Source organism: Antechinus flavipes, chromosome 4 (genome assembly GCF_016432865.1).
Source record: "Antechinus flavipes isolate AdamAnt ecotype Samford, QLD, Australia chromosome 4, AdamAnt_v2, whole genome shotgun sequence".
In the NCBI taxonomy this organism is placed as follows: domain Eukaryota; kingdom Metazoa; phylum Chordata; class Mammalia; order Dasyuromorphia; family Dasyuridae; genus Antechinus; species Antechinus flavipes.
In genome coordinates this window covers 425,003,224-425,012,831 of record NC_067401.1, presented here as the reverse complement: position 1 = coordinate 425,012,831, position 9,608 = coordinate 425,003,224, and the positions used below count along the sequence as shown (strand labels likewise).

Sequence of the window (9,608 nt, the reverse complement as noted above, 5' to 3'; positions counted from 1 at the left end):
ACTTTTTTAAAATTGTCAAACTTTCCATTCACAGTAAGAAGTACAGAAAAACTGATTTTTGACCGAAAGTAAATAAACTCTTGTAATGCTTGATTGGAAGCAGCTTTACTGTCTGAAACTACTTGTGACTAAGTACAATTTGATCTTATTTGTTGTTCTTAATTCTGAATTTGACCTTTTGTGAATAAGAGAGATTTTCATAAGCATAGTAGAAGAGAAAAGAAGATTTTACATGAAGCTGAAATCTGTATTATGAACAGATTGCTTTTCTATTTAAGTAGATAAGAAATTCTAGATACGTTAAAGCTATCTTGCTCATACATGTCTCGTATTGGCATTCTATGCATTTTGAAAATGCTTTGATGATTCGCTTCTTTTACTTTTTCAAAATTGGGGTAGACTATTAATTATTAATATTGAATATGATCCCCAAAGTATTTATATTCCTGATAGGTGAGTGCAATGTTTTATCTTCAGTCTTTGAGACTTATGTTTTGCCATTGCATTAGAGTTCTAAAATCTTTCCTCTATAATGCTGTTTTCCTATAAATGCTGTCCTATAAATTGTTCTTGTAGTTGTTCATTTCACTCTGCATTAGTTTACAGAGGTAGCTTGCTCTGAAACTGTGCCTTTTTAAAATTCAGAAATCACTTTTATTCACATTTTTCTGACAAGCTATTCCATTATACTATCTCACTCCAAAACCACTGAGATGTACAAGAAAAGCACAAAGAAGATAATAGTCTCTGGGAAGGGCTCATGGGGTGAACTGATGGCTAAATGTTCTCTGATCATTTTGTCTTTGAAATATGAAGTAGACTCAGACAGCTCTAAAGGGAGATTTCAACTCTTCAGCCAGTCCTGTTCAGGTACTCTTTCTAGCTGGATGACTCAGTCTCTTAATAGATGCCACAGATGGACTCATGTGGGTCCTTAAAGGTAAAGATCCAAGAATTATGGTGGCTATCAATATGAAAATGTCTTCTGTGGGAAATGTAGTCCATATAAACTCCAAAACTAGCTCTCTCTAAACTAGCTTTTCTAGGTACTTGGGACAATTTACTTTTTGTTCCAGTTTTCATTTATGATTTCTTTTAATATAGCTCTGAAAAAAACAGCTTTAAAAATGCTCATTGTGCTTCAAATGTAACTATTTGACTAGTCTTTAAACCCAAATCACTCTGGCTTTCTTAGAATGAACAAAACAGCTCCCAAATGAGGCATCTCTTGTCGTTATTTAGGTTTTGATGACTTAGAATGGGTTTAAATATCAATTGTTTTCTAAATGTCTTTCCCTCCTAAACTGATAATTTTGTGATGGTAAATTTTGTTTCAATTCTTACCCAATTGTCACAAAATGAGTGTTGCCTCAGTCAAACTGAGACCTGGGAAAGACCTAATATAGAAAGGACAAGGTAACCCATTGCATCTTGGGCCATGGCCAGTGATCTTGACTTCTGTCTTGCTGCTGGACTTCCATGACACTGGCAGGAATCACCCCTTAGTCCTCTTCCCAGAAAGGACAAACAACAATAACCGCTTTTCTGGGAGACTAATGTGGGGTGGGGAGGGAAGAAAAAGAAAGGAAGCTTTATGTGGTACGTTCATTTCTTGCAGTCTTCAGAAGCTAGATGATTACTCCCTACTACTTCTGGGGTCATCTCCAATCATCCAGAGTTATATTTGGCCACTGGATCCAGATGGCTGTGGAGAAGAGAGGCTGGTGATTGCATCACCCTCCCTCACCTAAATCCAACTCAGTTGCATGTCATCACTTCCTTGATACCATGATCCTTTTCAAGAATGGAGGACAAACAACCACAGATGACGCTCACAAGGGATGTTATATAAGAATTCCTATCAGATGTCTTAGATGAGATGATCTCTGAGATCCCTCTGACCTCTTATCTTCCGGGATCATTTGAGACACATTTGTTATACTAGACTTCTCTGACACCTAACAGGTCTAACTTGAATATCAGTAAATTTACTGTGTCCAGGGAATGCAAATTATGTGAAATAAAAAGATAATTTAGGAAAAAAGTAAACCAGAGGGCCCTCGAACATTCTCAAGCCAAATGTTTGCTCCTTTTTGCTCCTCTTAAAATAGCAGTGCAAAATCACGAATTAGGCAAGCAGAACGCAACTGAGAAATGGGCTGGTATGTAACGGGACATGGGAGATCTGCAAGGCGCACATCTAGGCGCTCGTGCGTGCGTGGCCACTCTCAGAACATACCACGGGGACAACTTACACCTCGGATGCTTCAAAGCCTCCACAGTCCGGAAGTCACTTTTGTAGCTTTGTTTTAATGCATCCGAAACCTTTCGGTAACTAGACGACGTCTCAGCCTGCACTCATGCCTTCCCTGACCCTGCGCCCACACGTCCTTCCCCAGGACCGCCAGCTGTCCCGTTCTCAAGGACCTTGCGTCTCCATGGGGGTGCCCGTTTGCCAATCAGAGCGAGAGTCCTCCGGGAACCTCCGCTAGGACCCCGGGGTGCAGCAGCACGCTGCCCCTCGCCGGCCGCATCGCGGACCGCAACGGTACCGGGAACTGTTCGGCTGCGGAAGCAGGTTGGTCCCAGGAGAAGGCGGACCTCTCCGCCCGCTCTCAACCCGCCGAGTCCCCACGTGATCCGCCCGTTCTCTGGGTCCCGCCGGAGGGAGGCGTGGGACGAGAGAGAGGAGAAAGACGGACTCGCCTTACGTGCGTCAGCGGGATGACGTAGGACGTCCGGGCTGGCTGTCCGCCATCTTGCCCGTCTCTAGCTCTCTCGCTCTCCTTTACTGGAAGCGGCGGCCGCGCTGGGTCGGTTTGTCTGACGGCGGCCTCTGGTTTCCTGGCTCAGTGGCCCACCACCCACTACCCTCCCTCCCCCCTTAACCCTTCCCCAGACCCTTTCCCTTCCCGGACCGGAGCCGGGCGGAGACTCCTTTGCGGGCGCGGGCGCGGGCGCGACACTTAGACCGACACACACGCACACACACCCCGCGTTCCCCACCCACCGCACCGGCCGGTAAGGAGCTTGCGCCGCGGCGGGGGCGGCTGGGCCCGAGCGGGCGGCGGGGGAGGGGACCTTGACGGAGACGCGGGCAGGGAGGAGGCGGGGGTTCGCTCTGGGCCGAGACGGGTGGCTCCGGCGATGAGGAAGGGGGGTGCGGCGTGAGTTTCTTGACTCCCTCGCCTCGCCCTCCCTACTCCTAGGCCGTGGTCGCGGCCTCCGCGGTCTGGCCGAGCGGGAAGCGGGAGCCCCCCCTCCCCATGTGGCCTGCCGGGTGAGTGCGGCCCGGACCCAGGCCCGCCTCGGCTAGATAGACGGCAGCTAGTCCCCGTAGTGGACCGGAGCTTCTTTTGGTGGGGAGCGTCTTTTCGACAGAGCGTGGGAGGGACGGGGTTAAGGACGTGACCCGGCCGGAGAGAGAGAGAGAAAGAAAAACCCCTTCTCGTGGAACCGGGACCGCACTTCCGCCGTGGTCATGCTGCTGGTCTCGAAGCTGGGCGTTGGTGTCCTTCCTCCCCTAGGCCTCTGCAGCCTCTCAGAGGGAAGGGGCCGCGCCCGCGGGTGCCCCTCGGGGAGAGGCGAGCGCGGAGCCCAGGAGCATCCGTGCCCCGACTGCGCCGGCCCGAGCCGGAGTCTCCTTACAAAGGGATGCGGTGCGGAGCCGGCGCCGGGCTGCCACACAATGGGAAGTGCCCCACGAGCTGAAGCCGGTCCGGAGCCCCCGCTTTGCCGATTCCCGAAACCGGCCGGACGTCCAAGGGGGTTCGCTTTGCCTGGACTGCTCGGAGGGCCGGGATTCCCGAGGAGACTGGGCCACTCCCCTGGAGGGAGCACCAGGAGCCCAGAGTCCCTGGAGGAAGCATCGGGACCTAAGAGGAGGGTTCTCTTTCTACCGCTCCAGAAACGTCCCGGGATGGGCATGTTTGTTTTTAAAGTTGTGACAGTTGATGACTTTCTCCAAAATGAAACGGAAAAGTGTGAACTCCAATTCCAGTACAAAAGTGGATTTTGTTTTCTCGTCCATGATAATTAAGGAGCCGTTTTAGGGATGTGACCACAGTTCTCTCTTGCTCAGTGTGGAGCCCCAAAAAGAAACTTTAGATATCTTACATAGGAGATTTGATGTAGTCGGTTTTTTGCTTATCCACTTAAATAATAGGTGTTGGCAAATCTTCTGAGGCTAATTTTTTTGTGCCGGCCTAGGATTGAGATTGGTGATCAACTTTAAGATTTGATGAGCTAATGGATCCAAAAGTGTATGGTAATTGTATAATCTCTAGTAAATATAAACTGTACCTTAATGGTCAATGAGTTTTATTTAATTTGGCTTCAAATGTAGTTGTTCTGAGAAGAGAACTTGGAAAGTAAAGATTTTAAAACAAAAAAAGATAAGTTTTTAGGAGGAAGGCTCTAAATATGAGTGTATTCACACTTAATCGGTTTTAAAATAAATCTAGATCTGACAACGTTCCTTTCAGAGCTTTCTCTTGAAGCAGTTAACTATTTCGAAATTTCTCATTTAATTTTAGCTGGAATAAGTATTTAACAAGTCTTCAAAAACTATTTCTTCAACTTATTTTTTTTCTGCTTCATTAAACACTTAATAAACTACTTATTTCACAGTTCAAGCCCCCTCCCCTTCAAGAATGTCCTTTCATGCTTACTTGCTATAACAATATCCTACCTTTCAACTTTTTGACCCTCTAGAAAATATTGCCCCTTTATCTCTAAAGTAGGTTTTTATAGTGTCATTCTGTTAATCTTTTTCCATTCTTCCTTCACCAGTTTATAATTTTCTAGTCTAAAACTGTATTTTTCAAGGTATACTCAAAAGTCAGATTATTTCTTTGGAGACACAGCAGCACCTGAGCATTGACTTGAAAGTGAGTCAGTTGGGTAACTGCAAATGATAACTTTGGTATTGTATTTGTGGAAGACGGATGTAACATAGTTCGAAAAGAATAATGTTCTTACTCTTAAGAATTTTAAAGTCACGCTTAACTGTCTTATGACTAATCTATTTCCAGTAAATGGATACTTGTCACAATTTGAAAAGAGTAACATAATGAAAGTTCATCTGAGTATACATTAACTATGTTACTTTGGAATCTGACACTTAATATGTTGGTTTTCTGAGTCATAATATTTTCCATTTCTGACTAGTATTATTAGTGCTGACAATTCAATCAGGTTAGCTTTGGAAAAGTATGGAGAGAGATAAATTCTTTATTTACTAGTATAAATTGATATTTTTTTAACAGAAATAAATCCAAATTGATGTTCAGTTGCATTACATCTTTTATCCTCTCCTCACATATACCCACTGAACCGACCTAGACTCTTGTAGTGGCCCTTTTAATTGATCTATGTTTCCTGTGTCTCTTCTCCAATGCTAATTGGTTAGAATTTTTTTGGTTTTGTTTTGTTACGGGCTTCTACTTACTTGAACCTGCCTGCAAAATTCTTCTAAAGCTGAGGTCAGTCCCTTGTTCAGAAAACCTCATTAAGAGGCCTTATATTATCTCTTAAGATTTGTATAACAAACTCTTCATACTTTTTAAAATCAGGTTACCACCTATGTTATTTCCCTTCACATGCTGATATCCAGTCAAATTGGCCTTTGTGCTGTTTTCACACATCACATTCCCTGCTTTGCACATATTTTCTCACTTCCTTGGAGTGCTATGCTTGCTCACCTCTAAGTCTTGGTAGTTTCCTTAAAAAGCTAAGTAGCCTTCATGAGCCTCCCCCAACCACCTAAATTCTCTCATTAATCTTGTATATGTACATTATGTATGTATGTTCTCTTCATAGAATGTAACTTCATGAAGGTAGGAGTTTACCTTTTTTTCTTTGTCTCTTCATTGCCTGATATGTAGGTATCTAATGAATGATAATTGGGTGAGCATTACTTTTAAGTTTTGGTTAGAGACTATTACCTTCAGTTTGCCCTGTATATGTATGCAATTGGTTTGTATGTTGTCTTTGTTCATTAGAATGTGAGCTTCTTGAAAGCAGGCCTGTTTTTTGCCATTCCTTGCATTTTCAGCACTTAGCATAATGCCTGACACATAGTAAGTGCTTAATTCATGCTTGTTCACTATTTGTATTCAGTATGAAGGCAGGTGGATTGACCCTGCTTGTATTATTGATATAGTGATGATAAATAATAATGTATTTCAACCATATTATGAAGTGCCTTCTACTGCAGAAGTGAAATATATCTGTGATCTCATGCAGGTAAAACCCATTCCTTATTTACTTCCTGTGATTCTTGACTCTGAATCTTACATAAATTATAAATTGTCCATTCAACAAGCTAAAGGTTCTAGTTCTTTTAATGTTTATTGGGTCCTTGTATGGTTCTCATTCCTTTTACATGATTAGCCTATTACTCCTTTTTTTACACATTCTTGATTCCTTTTATATCATTTCTGGTGTATAGGTTGTTATAACCTATTTACATCCATCTTGAGCCTTTCCATTGCTCTAAGGGTCCTTTCCAAATGTCATTTATTTTATATTTACTTTGTGTTAAATTTTGTGATTTACTTTGCATCAAATTATGACTAATTTAGTTTTTACTTAGGTTAATAAAATACCTTGTGTTCACTTGGTCTATACCAATGAATAATGATGCTAGTCAAGAAACTAATTTGGGTTTAAACATCTGGTACAGAGAATCCATATAATGACAGTATTGCTACTTCTTGTACAAATTGAGTACATATGTAGGAAGAGGATTTGTAAAATGGAGGTGAGTTGATTATATAGGAAGTGAATTTCAAACTTGATTTTGAAGTACTAGTGATATAGACTGATTTGAGGAAGTAGAAATATTCCGGATGAAGGGAAGGACATTTTTTCCTAGAAATGAACAAAATTTATATAGTATTTAGCAAAAGATTAGCTTCATTAGTTGAGGTTTTTTTTCAAAGAATGTCAGAAAATTGTTAGTAACATTGCTTTGAAGACTGAATGCCAGACAGGAATTTGTTAATTTAATAAACACTTTTAAATACCTATTTTATAATAAAAACAGTACTAAATTCTTTGGAAGCTGCAAAAACAAAATGTTACCCCTGTTCCCTAAAAGTTTATGTTCTAGACTTATTCTAGCAGTAATATGAAGTGAAAAGGGGGAGATCTATCAAGTCTGGTGTAGAGAGAAAAGCTCTGGATTAGGAGTCAAAGGACTTAGATTTGTATGGCTAAGCTATTACTTACCTGTGAGGCCATAGACAGGTCACATAAACCTCTCTAGGCCTTATTTCTCTCTCCTGTAAAAGATATTAGACTAGTCTGGAAGATTACTAAGTTTTCTTCTAGCTGTAAATCCCTGATGTTTGCTGTTGATGTTTGCATATATTAACCAGAAGTTGACTCCTATTGAGTTGTTAAGATGGATAGAAAAAAAAAAAACTCTACTTTGTACTACAATTTGTAATTGTCTGAAGGAGAACTGAATATGGGAAAAGATCAGGGGGAATGCAGTATTGGATTTGAACTGTCTATTGGGATGTCATGTGGGGAAGTGTGGCAAGCAAGGAAATGATCAAAAACACCAAAAAAGACAATGACACGATGTAAGGTGGAGACCAGAAAAGTTTTTAAAGGAGTATGACTGGCAGCATTAAATGTGGCAAAGATTAACAACCAGAAAAAAATTAGAAATGGCCAAAAGGAAGATATAAGTCATTTTAAATAAAAGTCATTTCCTCACAGTTTGGGGAAAGTTGTAAGGATAAAAGTCTTAGGGGGTTAAGAATGGAACAAGTGATAGAGGAAGTAGAAGTGATTGGTTCAATGTTACTAGTTATGAAAGATAGAAGTAATATGGTGGGTGGGGGGAGCAATCAGTTCATTTGAAAGTTTTCCAGTGTGGTTTACTTTTTTTTTTTTTAACTTGAAGTCTAGGATATAAAATGCTTTATGAACTTGAAATCTAGAATATGAGATGCTAAAAATCCTCACCAAACCCAATGAAAAAGAATAGATACTTGATGTTCAGTCATGTCCACCTCTTTGTGATCTCATTTGGGGTTTTCTTGGCAAAGGTACTGAAATGGTTTTTCTTTTCCAGCTTATTTTATAAATGAGGAAACTGAGACAGATAGGATTGTGACTTGCCTATGAACACACAGTAAATGTCTGAGGCAGGATTGAAATTCAGGTCTTCCTGGTTCCAGGCCTGGCACTATATTCACTATGTTACTTGGCTCAAGGCATATAGAATTAACTGTTAGGTGGGGAGAGGGACATTGACATTTAGGAAAGGATAGGAGGAAAGGATTTTATGAATTGACTTTTTACTAATCTGTAATTATAGTTCCTGAAAATTAATTTTTTTTGTGTGTGGTTTTGTTTTTGAGTGAATCTAATCAGTAAACTATCAAAAAACAATGAGACTATATAGTACAAGGATTCTTAATCTGGGGTCTGTGAAATTTTAAAAAATATATGTATGTGTATTTATATATTTTCTATCACCAGAAGATTCTAAGACACCAAAACAAAAACAAAAACAAAAAAAAACAAAAAAAAAAAACACCTCTGATGTGTGGAAACCTAGGATGAGAGCAAATGGTCAAAATATTGTGGAACTAGATTAGCATAGAAGAAACTACTGTTTATATAGTGTTTTGAGGTAAATTTTGTGATTTGCTGAAAATCATGTTTACTAGTGCTGTGAAGCACTAGTCAAGAAAAATGGTACAGGAAATGGCATGTAGAGATCCTTATAAATTATAATTTAGACTTTAGCTAAGTGGAAATTTAGTGTATATGATTTTGACTAGTTAAGTGAGCAATTGCCAGTGAAAATCAAGGTGTGGATTTTACACATCTTTATAATGTGCTTTAATGGTCTAGAATAGCGATCAGACTTGAGCGGATAAGAACACAGGAAAATACATGCACACACATTTTTATATGTTGTTATGAAGTAAAGATTTGAGAGATTAAAAACTAGTTTTTGTAGGTTGGATATGGGAAATGAAATAACTAAGGCAAAGATTTATATAGCATTTTAAAATTCAATAAACCCTATTCTTGAGACATTATCTTCGTTGATATTCCATGATTGGAATATTAATATTGAAGTCCTCCAAAAATTCAGGAAAAGAACTGCATTATGGAAATAAAGAATGTCTCTGTTAACTATAATTAGTGTTTGAAAAGCTCACTTATTTGGATACAATATATAATGATCTAATGTCCAGAATGCCCGCAAATTTTGAATTTAGAAAAGGCCCTCTCTGATAATTACAAATAGAAAGCTTTATTGATGAAATGTAAACTCTTTGACAGCAGTATTTCATTTTTACCTTTATGTCTCCAGCACCCAGCACATGATAGGCATACATGAAATACATGTTGATGGATTGGTAATGATGAACAATTCTGTTAGCAGCATAGTTAAAAAACAGATAGCGGATTATATCTTGATCATTGATTAATTTTTAGCTTAATATAGGAAGGAACATCTACAATTATTTCTTTGTTTCTTACAATTTTTTTTCTTCAGATGTTACCAGAAAGTCCTCTCTCCAAAGTTACCAGAGATCTCAAATTGCTAAATTCAGTATCCATATGTCAATCTC

At 40.0% G+C, this 9,608-nt stretch overlaps 1 protein-coding gene across 1 annotated transcript in view; it reads left to right on the top strand.

The window, feature by feature from the left end:
* Positions 1 to 2,748: 2,748 nt before the first annotated feature.
* Positions 2,749 to 9,608, top strand: part of PRRC2C (proline rich coiled-coil 2C) — an 89,825-nt gene continuing 82,965 nt past the window's right edge. The window contains 1 exon segment of the mRNA XM_051996786.1: positions 2,749 to 3,021. The gene's annotated coding sequence lies outside the window, so the exon portion shown is untranslated.